The sequence below is a fragment of the Muntiacus reevesi genome, chromosome 3 (genome assembly GCF_963930625.1).
Source record: "Muntiacus reevesi chromosome 3, mMunRee1.1, whole genome shotgun sequence".
NCBI lineage: Eukaryota > Metazoa > Chordata > Mammalia > Artiodactyla > Cervidae > Muntiacus > Muntiacus reevesi.
Window position 1 is genome coordinate 237,565,244 of NC_089251.1, and position 18,881 is coordinate 237,584,124.

At 36.9% G+C, this 18,881-nt stretch overlaps 1 pseudogene; it reads right to left on the reverse strand.

Moving 5' to 3' along the window:
• The window catches only part of LOC136164231 (proteasome subunit alpha type-7 pseudogene), a 30,798-nt pseudogene extending 16,283 nt beyond the window's left edge, over positions 1–14,515 (reverse strand).
• Positions 14,516–18,881: the final 4,366 nt, after the last annotated feature.

Consider the following 18,881-nt stretch of genomic DNA (forward strand, 5'->3'; position numbering starts at 1 on the left):
TGAATCACAAGACTACAGCGTGCTGATATTTTTCACCTGAAGTGCAAACAAGATTCCTGCTAATAACAAGGTGAGGTTTGTGAAAGGAAGGGAGGGAGGGAGCAAAGGAGGAAGAAAGGAAATACGAGGAGGTGGAGGAGGAGGGACATAGGTAGAGGAGAGAGAATGAAGATGCTGCAAGAAAAATGAGAAGAAATGTGCACTAGGAAGAAAAGAAGCATGGATAAGTAGCAGCTTGTTAGCAACATAACCTTAGTTGCTTTTAAGTCACATCGGTGTCAAAGGATACCTATCCCTCCCCATGTAGAAAATATTATAAAGTGATTTAAAAAAAAACTTGCTAGAATTAGAATTTGCCAAAGTTTAGTATCAAAGAGCCAATGTGAATAAGAGAGACATAAAGGCTGTTCTCTTGAACCCAAAGCTTTTATTTTATTTAACCAATGTAATGAATGTTATAGGATACAGTTGGTACATGTGTAGCAAGATGGTCAATACTTCTTTTTTAAAAATTTTTTTTTATTGTAGTGGTTTTTGCCATACAATGACATGAATCAGTCATGGATTTACATGTGTTCCCCATCCTGATTCCCCCTCCTGCCTCCCTCTCCATCCCATCCCTCTGGATTATACTGAAACCCAAAATAACATGAAAAAAAATTTTTTTCTGGCAAAAATAGAAATTCAAGAGACCCAAATCCATCTCCCATTCTATGGGATTTTAGTTTTTAACATTGTTTTGCCTGATTTTCAACATTAGACTGAATTCTTACAGGCTTAGTAGTTTTTAGTGTGGTCCTGCCAGAAAGGTGGTAACCTCCATGACCTCTCCAAGTCCTTTCCAACTCTCAAATTCTATGGCTGTTTCTCCTTTTATCTGTGAAGGCTTAACTTGTCTTTTCCTATTGCATTCAACTCAACAAATACCAAGCATACTTCATTTTTGTAAATTTAGTAACTGTTACTCATTTTCATTCAATTATTTATTTTTTTCCATCAAATTTTTTCAAAATGTTTTCAAGCATAACTAAAAGAGAAAATAACCAAATGCCCATAAATGTATTCCATTTTAAGAAGCAATCTCTGGTCTATATACTCTGTTTCTCATCATCTAAACATAGTCATAGACAAGGAAATTACTAGGTTAATAGTAGAAAATAATCATTTACCAGGAAAAAAATCAAAGGCAAATTATTTTTAGCATTATTTTACCTAGGTAGTTTAGTTCTATCAAATATCTGTTCTGGTGTCAAATTTATGCCAAAAATTTAATTTTTACTGCTTTTATATAACATGTATATGAGTACTAAAAATGTAACTGATTACTGAGACATTCTATGAAAGCTATAAATAATTATTTTCATTTTTCATTGATATCCCAAGTGTTTTAATATTTCACAATAATTAACTTCATTAATCCTTACCTACTCTGATGGTACAGGTAAATACTCTGATTAACCTTGCTTTGGTGCTTTTTTTTTTAAGATAATTGTAAAATAACTTGCAGTGTTGTTGTGTCTGGGGGGACAGGGATAATAGTCAATTCTTGATTCTTACAGTCTTCACTGAGACTATTTTACCATCAAGTCGCAGTGAATGAATTTCTGCAGAATTGACTGATGTTTCTGTTTCTAGTTGTCACAATTTTTACTTTGTTTTTCAAATTTTATTTTTTAGCAGACCACATTTTGCTTGCCTTCCTACCCTGTCAGCAGTATCTCTTTCATAACTTGTTCATTGGGCTTTTCTGGCTCACCTCATTACCAAGTTTTTCTACTTGAACTTTCTTCTGGTTGAATGCTTTCTCTTAGTATTATTATACATTGAATTCTTCTTTCAAGGCAGTGTATCTTATTGTGTAATATAAAATTTTATTTCATCTTGGCTAATTTTACTTTAAAATTAAGTCATTTGTTCATCCCAGAGGACACTAAATTGAATACTACCACTTCTGTTCCCTTTCTGCCATTTTTCCTCTTGAAAATCATTCATATACATTTCAGGAGGAATCATCTTCTCCAAACCATTTGCCTAAAATGTATCTTGAACATAACCCATGAGCATGCTAGCAGTGCCAATTTGATTTTTTTTAAAGCTCTAATACTCTAATTACTTCTTCATATGCCAAACTCATTCACTATTTTCTTCATAACTTCTTTCATAACACAGTCCCTAGAAAAGAATGACAAAAAATTTAACTTTTTAAAGTTAAATAAATTTTAATAAAATTTTAAATTTAAAATAAAATTAATTTAGCCAAATAATTTTTTTTTTCATCACATTGAAAATCAGAGCAAAACATCCCAAAGCTTTAACCATCAGTAGAGTATGTTTTTGGAATGGAATTGACAGGGATAGCAGTAAAAAATACTGTACAAAAATCTTGAAATGAAATTATAAAATTAAGGCTACTTCTCCATATATTTTTGCAAATTAAGGCCCACCTAGAATGGAAGACTTGGTCCCATCTGTGAACTTTAAATAAATGTGAATCTTATATATGAATCTCTTGAAGTTATCCTCTGCTTTATGCAATTTCCCTGCCTGTAAATGAACTGAATCCAGTGCTAATAGTTTTGCAGAACACTGTATAACATGAATTTAGAGTTAGGTCTATTTGTTTGTTTTTACCCTGGTGACTCAGACGGTAAAGTGTCTGCCTGCAATGTGGGAGACCCAGGTTCATTCCCTGGGCTGGGAAGATCCCCTGGAGAAGGAAATGGCAACCCACTCCAGTACTCTTGCCTGGAAAATTCTATGGACAGAGGAGCCTTGTAGGCTACAGTCCATGGGGTCGCAAAGAGTCGGACACAACTGAGTGACTTCACTTCACTTCACTCTTTCATGTATCCTTCTAACTCAGAGAGATACTAGAGGGAGTCCTTTTTTGTACATCTTCTTCATCCTCTGATAATCTTGCAAGGTAACTAGTTAAAGAAAGAAGTAGCATATGTAGCAAATATACAGCAAATTGGTAAATAAAATAGCCTAGCTGGGAAATTATGCTAAAAGAATAAAGACATTAAAGTACTGGGCAAGGAGGAGAATATCTAAAGGCATAAATAGCAAGATAATTAAAGAGATGATCTACTAGGTCATTGGTCCTATCTTCAATTTTAGTTTATCAAAGAAGATTTTCTAACTGAAACTAAAAAAATTCTTCCATGTGTCAAGCATTACTTCTTTGTGTGTACCTGATGTTTCTCAAAATGTACACCAACAATCTTTCTGCCAATATAGCCAATCAAGTTCATTCCTTACTAGTCTCCTAGGAAACCACTACAGCTTCAGAAATGGATAACAGAGTGGAAGAAAACAAAGGGGTAACCAAGTCCCCATTTTAATGTCTTAAAAAATGTGAAGTTTTGTCATTATTTAATTGCTAAAACTTAGATATGTACACCCATTATATGAGGACCACCTCAAAAATTCTCATGTAAGGGAGAATATTTATTTATCAGTTTAATTTTCACAGGAAAAAAGAAAGATGTGGAAAAGTCTTGTCTGACTGCTCAGATGTGAAATATGGTAGCCCTTAGTTTTCTACAAATATGTTGTGGCAGTTTTGCTTATGGCTACGTCTCTTCTCAGCAACGTTCTTTTACTTGCCACCGTTCAGTAACGTGGCTTCAGTAACAGTGGTAAACAACCCGCCTGCCACTGCAGGAGACACAAGGATTCAACCCCTGGGCTGGGAAGATCCCCTGGAGTAGGAAATGGCAACCTGTTCCCGTATTCTTGCCTGGAAAATTCCATGAACAGAGGAGCCTGGACAGCTACCGTCCACGGGGTTTTAAAGAGTAGGATACAACTGAGCATGTACACACACCACGCACTATTCAGTAATATAAGCACTGTTTTCGTTTATAAAATCCACTCTTTCAGAATTGTATCTTCCAAACAGACAGTTTATTTATATGTTTACTAGCATATCCCAGGAGAAGGCAATGGTAACCCACTCCAGTACTCTTGCCTGGAAAATCCCATGGATGGAGGAGCCTGGTAGGCTGCAGTCCATGGGGTCACTAAGAGTCGGGCACGACTGAGTGACTTCACTTTCAGTTTTCACTTTCATGAATTGGGGAAGGAAATGGCAACCGACTCCAGTGTTCTTGTTTGGAGAATCCCAGGGACAGAGGAACCTAGTGGGCTGCCATCTATGGGGTCGCACAGAGTCGGACACGACTGAAGCGACTTAGCAGCAGAAGCAGTAGTATATCCAAAACCTGATGTGCCGAATCTCTTAACTCTAAATCCATAATTCCTTCTCAATAGTTTCTCTAAATTCTCAGTGGGAAGAAAAAGAACTACCCAGCATTTCCAAAGGAAAAAAGTGAGTATCTCCCAAGTAAAATTCCAAACACATACACAAAAAGTTAGAAAGTGATTTCTCCTAAACCTCCTGTCAGGACACACAAATGGGCCTTTGGTACCATTCACTCTCCTCAAGCTATGGCTATTTGAGCAGTAGCTAACCAGTGTTGCCATCCCCAGGCTTATTTACCAGGCCTTAAGTACTCTTGCTATCATCTAGTATCTAGCTGTTCCTATAACATATTCTTTTTTTCAGGTAGTAATAAGTGCTGTGAAATAGAGACCAGGCTGATAGTAGACAGCTGTAGAGAGGCATTAGATAGGACGTTTATGCATCCTGCCACATTCTCATTGGCATGTGGTTGTGGTGACAATAGTAGCAACCTGTTTTGACTTTCCCCACCCTACAGTAGGTGAGTGATGGCACAGAGTAGTGTGCCAGGGAGGCAGAAGAGTACTTCTTTTATCTGTCCTACTCCAGGTAGTGCCAGCAGTGGGGTGGCAACACCTCCGTACTCCACTGTGGCAGTAGAACCTTAAAGGTGAGGTTCTTTTGGCTCTCTTAGCCCTCTTTCAGATCTCTCAATAAGAGCCAACCACCCAATGAAGCTCTTAGAGCAGCAGCAGTGGCAGCAAAGGCCACTCTGGAGGCCCCCAAACTCTTTTGTCTTGCTGTATAACCACAACAAAAATGAACAATCCTCTGGGGAACTCAATAAAAGAAAGGAAAGAATTAGTAAACCTGAAGACAGAACAATAAAATTGTTCATACTGAAATGTAGAGGAAAATAACTTTTAAAAGTGAACAGACCCTCAGTTACCTGTAAGAAAATATCAAAATGTCTAATATTCACATCATAAGAGTTCCAGAAGGAAAGGAGAAATAGATTCGCACAGAAAACATTTGAAGAAGAGTGACTGAAAATTTCCCAAATTTAATAAAAGATTCCAAATTTAGCAGATCCAAGAAACTCTGCAAACCCTAAGCCAGAAACAGGATAGACATAAATAAAGAACTTAAAAGCAGTCAGAGAAAAGAATACATTACTGAGAAAAGGAATAATGATTGGAATGACTATGGATTTCTTATTAGAAACCATGGAGGTCATGAGACAATGAAACAATATTTAGAAAGTGATGAAAGGAAGAATTTGTCAATCCAGAGTTCTATATCCAATGAAAATATCCTTCAGAAATGAAAACAAAATAAAAGAATTTTCAGATGAGGAAAACTTATGACACTTTGTTAATAGTAGATCAGCTTTAAAAGGAATGCTGTTCTCCAAGTGGAAAGGAAATAACAGGAGAGGGAAACCTGAAATAGCAAGATTGAAGAGAGAGAGAAAGGGTGAATTATCTATATAAATGAAATATGTAGGGTAGTCAAACTACATTTCTTTAACCGGTGATAGTTGAACTGAAACTTTAATGAAATAAAGGTGTGAAGCATAGAGATAACTGAGTGGAGCACATTCTAGGCAGAGGGAATAATATGAGCAATGGATCTAGTTGGAGTGTTTTTGAGAAACTAAAAGGAAGCTGGTGGAAAAACGTGGGAAAGGAGGTAAGAAACAAATTATAAGACATAGCCAGGAGTTTTTCTCATTAATTTAGATTATCTGTTTGATAGGTAGAACCATTTAAGCCATCATGAGAATTTTGGATTTTATTTTAAATATAAAAATAAGCTTTTGAAAACTTTTATGTAGGGAAGGGACATGATTTAATATATACCTCTGACTGCTACATGAAGAACAGACTGCAAAGGGGCAAGGGTGAAAACAAAGATACCGGCTAGGAGCATTGTAGATGTTGAGGTAAGGTTCATGGCAGATTGGACTATGATTATAACACTGGAATGGTTAGTTTGGGATACATTTTGAAGACTGAGTTTGACAGAATTTAATTTAAGATTAGACTGATATATGAGGAGGGGGAAAAATTCCCAAAGTGTTTGGTCTAAGTAATTAGGCCAAAAATACCCTAGAGGGAAAAGATTTCTGGGAAGTTATCAATAATTCAGATTTAGACATACAGGTTTGAGATACACAGTAGATATGCAAGTGGAGATATCACTCAGGCAGATGAATACATGAGTTTGGAGTTTAAGGACTAGATCAAGCCAGGAATAAAAACCTGACAATTATCAGCATATAAAAAATTTAGAATAAATGGTAAGATTTCCCATCCAGTAACTACAAAAACACTGAGGTTTAGGCCCTCTAATTAAGTGATTTTGGTTAAAGGAATAAAAACATGCAACTTTCTATTTGGTTACCAAATGTTTTCACGACATAAGAAAGTGGTCGATTAAAAAAATCACAATAACAAATATCATATGGGATATCTAAGAAGTAAGTATAAAATATTAATAAATTAGAACATAGTAAATTGCCAGAATAGAGTGAACTCTTGATTATAACAACTTCAAAAGTTACCTCACAATGTGTCTACAGATTTTTCCCTGGTAGCGCAATGGATAGAAATTTGCCGGCCAATGCAGGCGACACAGCTTCTACTCCTGGTCTGGGAAGATTCCTCATGTCTCAGAGCAACTGGGTCTGTGCACCACAAAAAATTGAGCCCACGCTCCAGGGCCTGTGAGACACAACTACTGAAGCCCGTGTGCCTAGAGTCTATGTTCCACAACAGGAGAAGCCACCACAATGAGAAGCCCATGCACCAGAACAAAGAGTAGTCCCTGCTCAGCACGACTAAAAAAAGTCCCACAAAGCAACAGAGACCCAGCACAGTCAAAAATAAATAAGTAAATCAATAATTAAAAAAAAAAATGTGTCTATAAGCTTTACCCACAAAATCCCAGGAAGCCTAATGTTCATAAGGTACTTCCTGATCATAATGACCATATAAAAAGCATGGAGTTCAGCACTTTTAAAAGCATTGTTTAATGATCAACACAGCTCTGTAAGTTAATTCTACTTATCCAGATAACAAAATCTGACGCACTGAGGTTAAATGACGCCCAACATCATATGTAAGTGGTATAACTAATGGCAGAGGTGAGTAGAAGCGGGGATTATAGAAAAGGAAATGAAAAAGCAAGTGGGTGAAAGTCTACCTATGGAAGCACGAAAGCACAGAGAAAGGGACGGGGCGGGGGTGGGGCTGGGGGAAGAGTGAATAAGAGAAAGGGAAAAGGGGGAAAAGGAAAAGAAGCTGACACTGCCTGGAGTTCAGAAGTACAGATTTACATGTGGTCTCATAAAGAACACCCCTCCCAGATAGGCTGTGGTCGGTTGTGTGCAGGTGACATCAGGGGTGGTGGAGGGCAGCAATGTAAGTGTCCACATATCCAGGTTCCTGAGCGCTGGGTGTGGATGTCCAAGAGTAATTGGAACAAATTTGGGCCTAGATGTTATGTAACCATAATAAGCATTAATTCCAAAGAGCAGAGTCCAGGAGAGGATTCTTAAAAAACAAAAAGGAATAATATTATCTTATATGAAAATTAGTTAAAAGTAATTAGTCATAAAACAGTTGTCCCCTGAGGCCCGAGGAGCAACTGGCCCTAATAAACTTGCCTGTTTCACCCTGAGGCAAGGAAACCGCTATTTCAGACAGCAAGTAACAATGACTGGTGCTAACAAAAGTATCCAAGAGTAGGTGTACAATGAATGCTTGTTGAAAAAATAAATATCCTCATGAGTGATTTGGTAAATGAGTGCCAGACTGTGAATCCCAAGATCTGAGCTCTAAACCTATTTTAATTTCCTAATATATGGGTTATCTTAGGCTAATCACTAAACTTCATTTTTTATAAATTCAAACAAATAAATTATCAATCAAAATCTCTGCCAACTATGGAACAGAACCCTTAGGAGAAGCAAATGAAACTCTGAGGATGAAAGCTAATACTAAGCCTGAATCACTACAGGGATGAAAGATATTCTATCTATTATTTGGAATCCATTGGAAAATGTAAAGTTCTGGGTCAAGGAAAGATAAAGATTTGGAATAAAAATCATGGTTGTCATAATAATCCTTTTCAGAAAGAAAAAAGTAATGGGAATTAATTATAGCCATTTAAGGATCCATAAATATACTCAATATTGTGAATATCATCATATTTAAATAAAAGAAAAATAACAGTAAGAAAAAAAAACAGTTTGCACATTCTAGTTTAAATTTTTTCTTTCCTTTTTCCTGTATAAAGTAAGTGAGGAATAAAATAATACTGTGGTAAACTGCCTTATCTCAAAAAGTATAATATAGAATATAGCAAAGTAAAGTAATACATACTGAGTGATCACTAATGGTTACATTATACTTTTCATATTTAATTTACATTTCCCTCACAATTTACCCTTTTTCAGCCTTTACCACGTTTATCACGTTTCTAATGAACTGAATCTCCTCAGTTATATATAGTTTCCAAAAATGCTTGGTAACTATCCTGTTGTTTTCTGCAGAAGAGGTTTTTGTAAAACAATCAGAGATTTCTAAACATGCTTCTAATAAATGCCTTGCACCCTCAGAGATGTTTCCTGAGCTGTTGTCCAAGTTAATACTGAAGAATAGGGTTTAATGATTTGTCCCTTGAGATTTTTCTGTTGGTTCCTAAGAATGTATAAAGTCTAAGATAATCCCTTTATTAAATGCTTGTGATACGCTTTGTTACTATTGATGTATTTTTTAAAAAGGTAATTATCCACAATTCTTACTTCTTTCTGCAACAACTTTTGTTAAGAAAAAGGTTTTTGTTAACAGAAAGGTTTCATTGTATATCTATCAAGTTGTAAACAGATAGTTGTTATTTCAGCAGATACCTAAACATACACAATCTAAGCATGGCCTCTCCCCTATTTAAATACACTGGATTTTGCTTCCTTGAGGAAAGAAATTTCTTGCACTAAACTGTGTAACATTAGAGTCCTACATATACCACAAACAAATCACTTTATCATAATATTTCCTTTTCTAAAATGGTTTCATTTCCATTACATAATTTTCATTTTTATGTATCCAAAAATGTTCTCAATATTAGTTTGTGAGGAAGAGAAAGAAAGGAATTTATGTCAACAAAACTAGACACAAAACCCAGAAGCTCATGGGAATGCAGGTGATTAATTCCCACTTTGGCACAATTCTGCGGCCATTAGGAGGCGAGGTCTGAGTCTATGGTAGTATGCTTGATGCTATGTGGCTTTGGCTAAGTTCCCTACTCAATCAAGCTTCTGTATCGTGAAATCAAAGTCTAAGAACATTCTGTAAACATCACCTATGAATCTATGAGTTGCTCACTGAGAAAGGCATAGATCATAACAATTAGATTTATTTGGTTACCAACAAAGGCAATTGATTGGCTAGCTTACAGAGGAATGGAATTTATCAGAAAGATACTGTGCACTCCACAGAAACAATACAGTTGGACAATCAGGCCCTAAAAAGAACAAGAGAGAGAGTAGCTCCCAGGTTCCCTAAGAAATAAAGAGCAACTTCTTCAAGGAGCCAGTTTTTGGTTTGTTTTTTTTTTTTTTTTTTCCCGTATCTTTGCAACATTTTCTCCTGTTAGAAGAAAGAGTTCCATGGGCCTACCTGAGGATATAGGCTAGAGGGCATTGAACTCCCTTATTTAGAGTTTTCTTAAGCGGACTCATAATGATGAGCAGTATTTGTTTTGAAGCAAAGATCTGTTATTAACTACATTTGATAAGATTAGATTGACTAGAAATTAGACTATCTCAAGGTATATTCAGGGCTTCCTAGGTGGCACTAGTGGTAAAGAACCTGCCTGCCAATGCAAGAGATATAAGAGACGCAAGTTAGATCACTGGGCTGGGAAGATCCCCTGGAGGGGGGCACAGCAACCCACTCCAGTATTCTTGCCTGGAGAGTCCCATGGACAGAGGAGCCTGGTGGGCTACAGTCCATAGGGGTGCAAAGAGTTAGACATGACAGAAGCAACTTAGACACGCAAGGTGAATTCAGAAGTGAAGAGTCGATTCTAAAACGCAACAGAAGGAGAAGCATCAAACATTTAGTTGGTCTTTTAGTATTATCATTGTATTAGACTTTTTATAATGTGAACACATCTTTTATGGAGCCTAGGATTAATATTACAAATGCAATTCATTTCCAAAGAGTAGAAAATAACTGAGCACTGATCAAGAGAAATGGTGATTCCACAGAAATTAGGCTCAGGTAGATACTTGGGTTAATAGATTTGCTTTCAAGCACTGAAAATAGCCAGAGGAAACATTTAGATATATTATATCTCCTGGATTTTTCAAACAATTGAGAAGACTGGTGTGCTATTTTCTTCAAACAGAGGAAACTTTTTAAATTTGATGGCATACAATGCTGTTTTACTCGACAAGATTCTCTTTCAAATCACCTCTAAATTCTATGACCAGAGAACCAGCATTTTGCCTCTCTTTCAATCACGTGTCCGTTTGTTTACCTGTCCATTCATTTGTTTTTAGCACACAAACCCCCCTACTAGATATAACCCTTTATATCAAGAAAGCATTAATAATAAGTACTATCTGAGCACCTTTGTTCTTCACAAAAGGCAGCTTGGACATCTGGGATGTGTGCTAGAAACCTACCAGAGGCACTTAAGAGGCAAGCTCTGGAAGCAGGGAGGCTGCTTGAGGTCTACTCTACTGAAACTCACTCTCTGGGTTTCTCCACCCAACAACCACATCTAAAATCCCTAGTGACTGGTGAAACTGAAAAACCGAATCTATATGTATTTTACATAAAAGCTAAAGCCTTGATTTTTTTTTAAAGCCCTGACTGTTGTATCAACTCCCCACTCCCAATTATCTATATTTCTAGCCTGTTTTTGCTCGAAATATAGACCAAGTATTTCATAGAGTGAGTTAGCCAAGAACTGTTACACGTGTTGGACATGATAAACTGTGTTTTTCCTTCCCTCAGTTATGTCAGTGCCTCTTTAATTTCACTTCAAATTACTGATTTTATTATAAAGCTAAAAATTCAATCAAAACATTCTTTTTAATATAATAAATAAAAAACAAGTCAGTAACCATTTCTAAAATTGTATATCTATCTCAAATTTGAAGTTTCACAGCTTTGTGGTACATTGTAAAATATTAAAATATTATATTATAAAACTTAACAATATGGAATAGCCTGAATTTCTTATGGCAAATTTTTTTTTGGGTCACTGAATTTATTTAAAGATTGTAACAAGCTTACACTTAAACACATAGAATATGCTTACAATTATTTTCATAATGTTTAAATATCTTAAGAGTAAACAAAATAGATGACCATTTTATTTGTCTGCATGATGTTTTTTAAAGTCTGGCTGATTTTTTTCCCCACACTGGATCAACTTACCACTTAGCTTTATTTTATCACAGTAATGATGAATATTTTGCATTTTAAGTACATACAATCCATAGTTAAAATAAAAGTGTTCTAATATTTAAAAATATAAAAAGAACCTCTGAACAATATTCCTCAAGAGTAGTATAAAGGTAACAGGATATAAGTAGTTTTTACACTTACTTATCCTGGCATTTTTAACGTACACTGTTTGGATCATTATGGTAAAACATACAGTGACACCAAAGTGAAATTTCACTTTTGAAATCAAAACTAAAAGCAAAGAAGCATGAGGCAGCAGTCACAAAATACAAATAATTTTAAGTAACTTTTAACTTGGAATGAGAGCATAACTATTTACTGATGGAACATTCCAAACTGAATTGCCCCAGGGCTGAGTGCCATTACCTCTCCTGGTTTTTTTCCATCTGTCTCTCACTGTCTAGATTTTGATTTCAGACTTGTCAAATTTTCTCTTTCTCAGCAGTACACATTTTTGACAGTAGAGGGCACTTTGAATTTAGACAAAGCCCCCAAAATCTCTGACTCTTCATTCGGAGAGCTTTTGTTTGACTAGAAAGAAATAAAATGCAATTTTAGTGTACATTTAAAATGACACATTTTTAAACTAAGTGATGCTAAAGTTTGTTTCTGTCATGTGAAATCAGTCTCTCAGTATATATTATTTTATAAAAATACTGTTAATATGAATTTCACAAAATATTACTGTAACTAGAAAAGATCTGTGACACAATAAAATAACACACAAATTAGGATAAATCCATGAATGAGTAAATCTTTGATTTTCTTCTAGCCAAAAGAGCCAATGAAAAACAAAACTCCACGTCTATATTAAGTGACACATCATAAACTACATCTAAAGCCTAAAATTACACTGCAAAAATATGGTGTCTAAATGAAATTGGAGACACAATAATTCTATTTACTCAGCTCACCACAGAAATATAAAGACTTTCTCCTTCTTCCTCTTTTTATAGCTACTTAAAGAATATTCTTAACGGAATATAAGTTTTCATATAATGTAACATCATTTTATAAAAATTCCTTCAATTTCACATTGAAAAAAGTATTTAAATGATCTGATAGTCTATTGATTAATTGTCCTTAAGAGAATTCTTTTTAGAGTTTTCTAAAACACGACATCATGTTGTTGAAATATATAAAATAATTTACCTAAATGTAGTATAATTGCTTTTCTAATACAAATGAGTATCTTGATCACATTCACTTCTGTGACAAATGCAATGTTACTTGTAATTATTTTACTCCATTTCAAAAGCCAAATAATAAAATGTAATGCATTTTAAAACTTCAAAATGGACAATTACTTCTTCTGTATACTTTAGTCACATAAAATAATTACCTCTTCTAATTTAAAGCACCAACTTCTTTCGCACTTAAAATATTTTAATTCCTTCATTTAATTGAAACCAATTTTCTTATGTGCACAAGTTGAAATTTTGAAGTTTGGCTTATTTGTCCTCTCCACTCAAAAATGCACCTACTTATGGCTAGTTGTGAGGCTGGTAGCTTCCAAACTATGGAGAAATCCTCAGTTTTGCTGTTCAGGCACTTATACTTTAAAAACAATTAATTTAAATCTCCAGCAAGTGAATAACTTGCCTAAACTCTTCAACTGTTAAGTGACCAAGTGTATAAAGACATTGTAACTGTACAGAAGGGTTAAAGTTCGTATATGTGAAATACTGTAAACTTGTTGGGTAGAATTTAAAAGTCATATGGGATAGGCTTAATGAAGGCAAGCAGGTTGATTATAAATGCCAAAAATGTACAGTTGGTTTTGCTTGAATATTTACTAGAGGAGAGAAATCCATACTAAAAAGGCTTATTGATTTTTTTTGTTTACCTAATTAAGGAAAATAAAGTTGAATGCCTCCACTCACCCTGACTTCCAAAAAATATGAGAAAAAAATATAAAGATATGTCTCACATATAGCCTTGCCCTGACAAATTTTCATAAAAGAAAAGCAAATAAACAGCAATTGCCACTACTCTAAATGTACCACCGCACTCGCTAAGATTTATCTTTACTGCTTCGCTCATTTATTATTGCCGGTAAACTGTGTATTTGCCACTAACACGGTCTGAATAGATTTGAAACAGTAAGTGTAACAGGCTCAAATGGACGGTGCCTATTATCCCTTCCCTCTTCCCTCTTGCCCTTTAATGGCCTATCACTTCATTCAATCTGTAGCTACATTTGTGTTCCTTTTACAACAAAAAGGGTCATAATGTTGTGTCTGATAATACTGAAATTGCCTCATTTGTTCATCTTTCGGTGGCTTGGAGCTGGTCACCCTCTCAAGTGATGCCTAGGTTTATCTCCATCAACTTTGAATATTAAGGTCTGGTTTAGTCCCCGGCAATCTCACCCACCAAACGCTCCGGGTTTGACGGGCCGCCCCGCAGACAGAGGCGAGAGAGGCCCGGGTCTAACTGGCTCCGGCCGCTCGCGCCCGAGGCCGCAGGGACGCCTGCTAGAACAAATCCGGGTGTCACTGGCGCGCTCCGCGGAAAAAAGAAAGGCGGCTTTGCCAATCCCCAGGGCGAGGGAGAGGCAGCAGCCGGTCAGCTGACGCTGAGAAGGCGAGAGTGAAGGCATGAGAAGAATGTGCTTGCTCAGAAGATGGGAGCGATAGGGGCTCCCCACTCTGACCCCCGGCGCTGCAGCCCCGAGGAGAAGCCGGGCCTCCTCACAGCTGTTGCCGCTCGGGCTGTCACCGCGGCGGCCGCTGCCTGCGCCCGGGACGGGTTTCTGCCGGCGTTGGGCCGGCCGCGGCAGCTGCTTCTGCCTTGACTGTTGCCCCTGACCCTTCTGCTGTTCCTTCCTTGATTTCAGCATCAGCCTTTCTTCTCCCGCCCCCCGCCCCCACCTCCTGGCAGTACCTCCTGTAAAAGGCAGAAAATAGCCTCTGCGTTGGCCAGAGAGCGAGGGCGCTGGGAGAGGAGGGTGGGGTGGGGTGCGGAAAGCTTCTGACGAAGCTGGGTTCCTGGGGCCCCTCCTGTCTTTTTCTCCCCGGCTCCGTTTAGCATTTTCCTTCCCGCTGCATCAATGCTTTGTCAGCCTTGGGCTGGGAACTAACTCCCCGTGTAGCCTCCACCTCCTCCCTGACTTTCCAGGATGCTTCATCCCTCACCTCTCCAACAAGGGGAAAAAGTACCAAAGGGAGAAAAGGGAAGTGAATCAACCCTCCAAGAGAACTTCATCGTTGGCAATCCAGATTTTACTGGGATTCCTGTAAGAGCACGCGGATCTTTTCAAGTCCTGGAACAATAAAATAAAAATTAAAATGGATGAATATGGCAGGTTGGGGAGCAATTAACTGGGAATTTAAAAGAGCTCTTCTTGAGGATTTTCTTGACCTGCCCACTCAGGTTACTTCCCTTTCTAAGATCCTCTTCCCCTTTCCAGGCTAGAAGCTGGGTACAGCTCGGCTCATAAAAATATGTGGCAGCAATTGGAATTTACCCTTTGACCTTCCCTCTCTCACCACCACCTCGCCTACACACACACACACACACACATACACACACACACACACACACACACCCTCTCTCACCACCACCTCGCCTACACACACACACACACACACACACACACACAGTCACACACAGAAGCTGCAATTCACTATCTAGCCCTGTTTTCACCAAACAGATGACTGTGTCACTGGTGAAAACTCCCTTTTGCACAAGATAAAACTTCTAAGATCCTAGGATGGGACTTACTTGCAAAAGGAGTTCAAAGGGGCATTTTCTCTGGTGTGTATGTGAATGCTGAGATAGTTTGGGCGACAGATGAGACAGAGAGATTATATACAAAAGTACACACACACACACACACACACACACACACACGCGTCGACAGATGAGACAGAGAGATTATATACAAAAGTACACACACACACACACACACACACACACACACAGAACCCTGTCAGTAAACAGCAATCTTTCAACACCATTCTCTATTGAATTTGTTTTTGTGGGTCAGTTTGTATGATTACATTCAGAATTTCTTGCAGGCGTTCTAGTGACTAGATTTAAAACACAGGAAAGGTGCAGAAACCTGAGTCTAAAATCTATGAGAAGAATTTTCTAGTTTTTCTTAAAACCTGTTCACCTTTCCAAATAATTTTTCCTTGCCTTTGTACTATGAAAGCCCCATTACCAGCTATGGAAAAAATTGTGCTAAGTGTTTTGTACAATTTCTTTTTGTGTGTGTGAAGCTTGAAAAGCCAAGAAAATGGGCAAAATACTGAATCAGGCCACCAGGGCCAGTTCAAATGCACAGAGAGACATTTTTACTGCATTATTTGAACTATTACTAAATAAAATGCTTTCTTCCTTGGAACTTGGCTAAGTACTAATTTTCCAAAACATGAATACAACTTCTGGTGGAAAGTTAGAAATAATTTAAATGCAGGTCTACACCATTGTACCCTCTCAAATTAAAAATGTTCCCTTAGCCCTTCCCTACATCCTGAAAGTGCGGACTCAAATTACATTAGGAGGGCCTGAAATGTCCAGAAAGCCTTCGAATCTAGAGGTTTGAGAACATAAGGGACAAGTTTAAACACTGTTTTCTCCGTCAATGTGGGGACTAGAAATGATAAATTGAAACAGTTTCCGGAAACTCATTACCAGGTGCCTAAGTAGTGACTGACAAGTAAAGAAATTGCTCAACAGCAATTTAGTTTTTAACATTAAAATAATTATACTCTTCTTTTTGAAACAGTTATTTTGCTCCTCTGTTTCCACAACAAGCTGTAAACACTCACAGGCTTGAACCCACAACCCAGAACATACAATAATAATAATGCATACAAAACTACTTAAGGTCTTTACTAAGTAACTCAGTGCCATTTTTCTCAAATCTGTATATAAAGCTCAAATTTTCCATAGTAATTTTTCATATTTGCTAATACTATCTCTGCTTAGCACAGTATAGATGATAATTTAAAAACATCAGTCTATAGGTAACAAATTTTTCTTTGCTGTTTTTATGTGATTAAAGTTTAGGGGGTTTTCCTTCTTTTTAAACTCCATTTTGTTTGGAATTCATGGATAAAGATAAATCTGCAAATAAACCTGGATACTCTTTATCATTGTCACTAGCTTAGTGGTGGTCTACCATTTTTACTGAAACTTGGGTACCAACTGCTGGTTAGAAATATTTTTCATGGAATTCTTTGTACTTTAAATAAACTACTACTTCAAGATCTACCATGTGTCCCTCATTTATCTTTAAGGCGCAGAATCTCATGTACTTTCTGTGAGCTTTGAATCTGAAATATCTGTCTCATATGCAGTCTCTAGCAATCTCTGAACTCAATGCAGTTTTATTAATGACTCAGCAAATTAGGGCAGAAATATGTTTTGAAGGTTTGTGCTATGATTCATCTTAAGCAAAAAAAAAAAAAAATTCATTTTGAAAAAATCAAGCCTATATTCAGTTTCCACTCTTTTTGCCAAAGACTAGTTCTAAAAGGTTTCTGTGTGGGTTTCACATAATGAACATCACAGAGGGGGAAAAAATTGCTGTTCCCTTTGGCATTTCTCCTCTTAAGGTGGTAGAAAAGTACGCATCTGCTTTTCCCGTGGAGAGGGAGATAATATGATAACCTTCTGATTATATACATAAGCGGAAACTGATCAGCTTCTCTTGTGGTTCGTTTTTAAGGGCAAGTTCCAGTTGGATTGTGCTAATGCACATATTCATGAATCTCTCCAAACAGGATTCACGGCTCTCCAGGGAACCCTTGAAGTATGCATCATTGTTTCAATGAAGTATCTTCATTATAAAACATAGGGACTATAAAAGGTGAATACCATTTGCCTCAGCCTAATGTAATCTCTGGCCTGACTTTTCTCCACTCTGATTTCTCTCCTTCCTTTCTTTTGCCTACCATCCTTCCCTTCTTTCTTTCTTTCTCTTTTTCTTCCTTTCTTTCTTCAATTTTTTTTTTAACAAACAGAAAAAAAATGAGAAAAAATCAAATTAGGTATTAGACAAAATCAAGAAAAAGATATGTTTGCTTTCAAAGTCAAACTTAATCTCCTTTGAAATGTTATGTAGGTAGAGGTAGGAATCTTAACTCTAAAATCCAAAAATCCTTTTATTTGTACAAATGTTTTATTTGATAAAAAAAAAAAGTAGCTAGCTTATGGAAATGTTTGGTCGCTGGGTGAGTATAAGTTTCTTGAAAAAAATAAGGCCAAAGGTGGAAGGTATAAAAAAAATAAGTAGGTAAATACCATTAAAGCAGGCAAAGAGGAGAGATACTATCATCAGAACAATGTAATGAAAAAAACAGGCACACAGATTTTTCATCTCATTGGCCTTACTGTAAAGGGTACAATATCTTGAACTGATCAGTCTTTTATTTGTACCAAATATAAATCCTAATGTTTCCCCCTCTTCTCTTTAGAATTCTTCCAGAGAACCTGAGATTTTAAGGAGTTCTACTAATGTGTGTGTTACAAAGAGGTCTTTATTAGAGAGGACATGAATGGAGGTCTGAGTGAGACTACAAAAGCCCTACATTGCACTCGGGTATAATGGGGTGCTTTATAGCGAAGAAACACTGTCTTTGGGGGATGAAGGACAGTTTAATACAACATCTATTGCAAGGGAACAAAGGAGTTATGTAGCTCACAAATTAGGGTATTCACATCCAGATATATTAGTGGTAGAGTGTAGAGACTTGGAATTCAGTGTAAAATGATCTTGTCATCCAACAGAGCACACTGGAATGTGGCATTCCTTGGATGTAAGTTGTATGGTCATCAAAATAGATCGTACAAGTCACAAATAACTGACACTCGGTGACTCTGCAGCGATTAGCTCCCAAAGATAGTAATTCTTAGTGGCACTAAAAATAAGATGAGACATCTATGATTAAGCAGGAAATGACAAATGCAATTCAAGATACTATATATTCCAGTTGTCTTGGTCTCTCAGTGAAAATTAATTGAGGATAATATTTTTTAAGAGGCATAGGGGCAGAGCACATACTACATGGAGTCCATGAATTACTGTCGCAGTTTAAGTCACCACTTCAGATGGACAGTCAAATCTCAAATCTCTGTTGTTTGATATGTCATGAGAAGAGAAAAGGAGACAGGATTTGAACAAAAATTCAAGAACTCAGCACCATGCTACAGGAACTCCTTGTAAAGTAGAAAGGCCAGTATGCTCCCTCCTCACC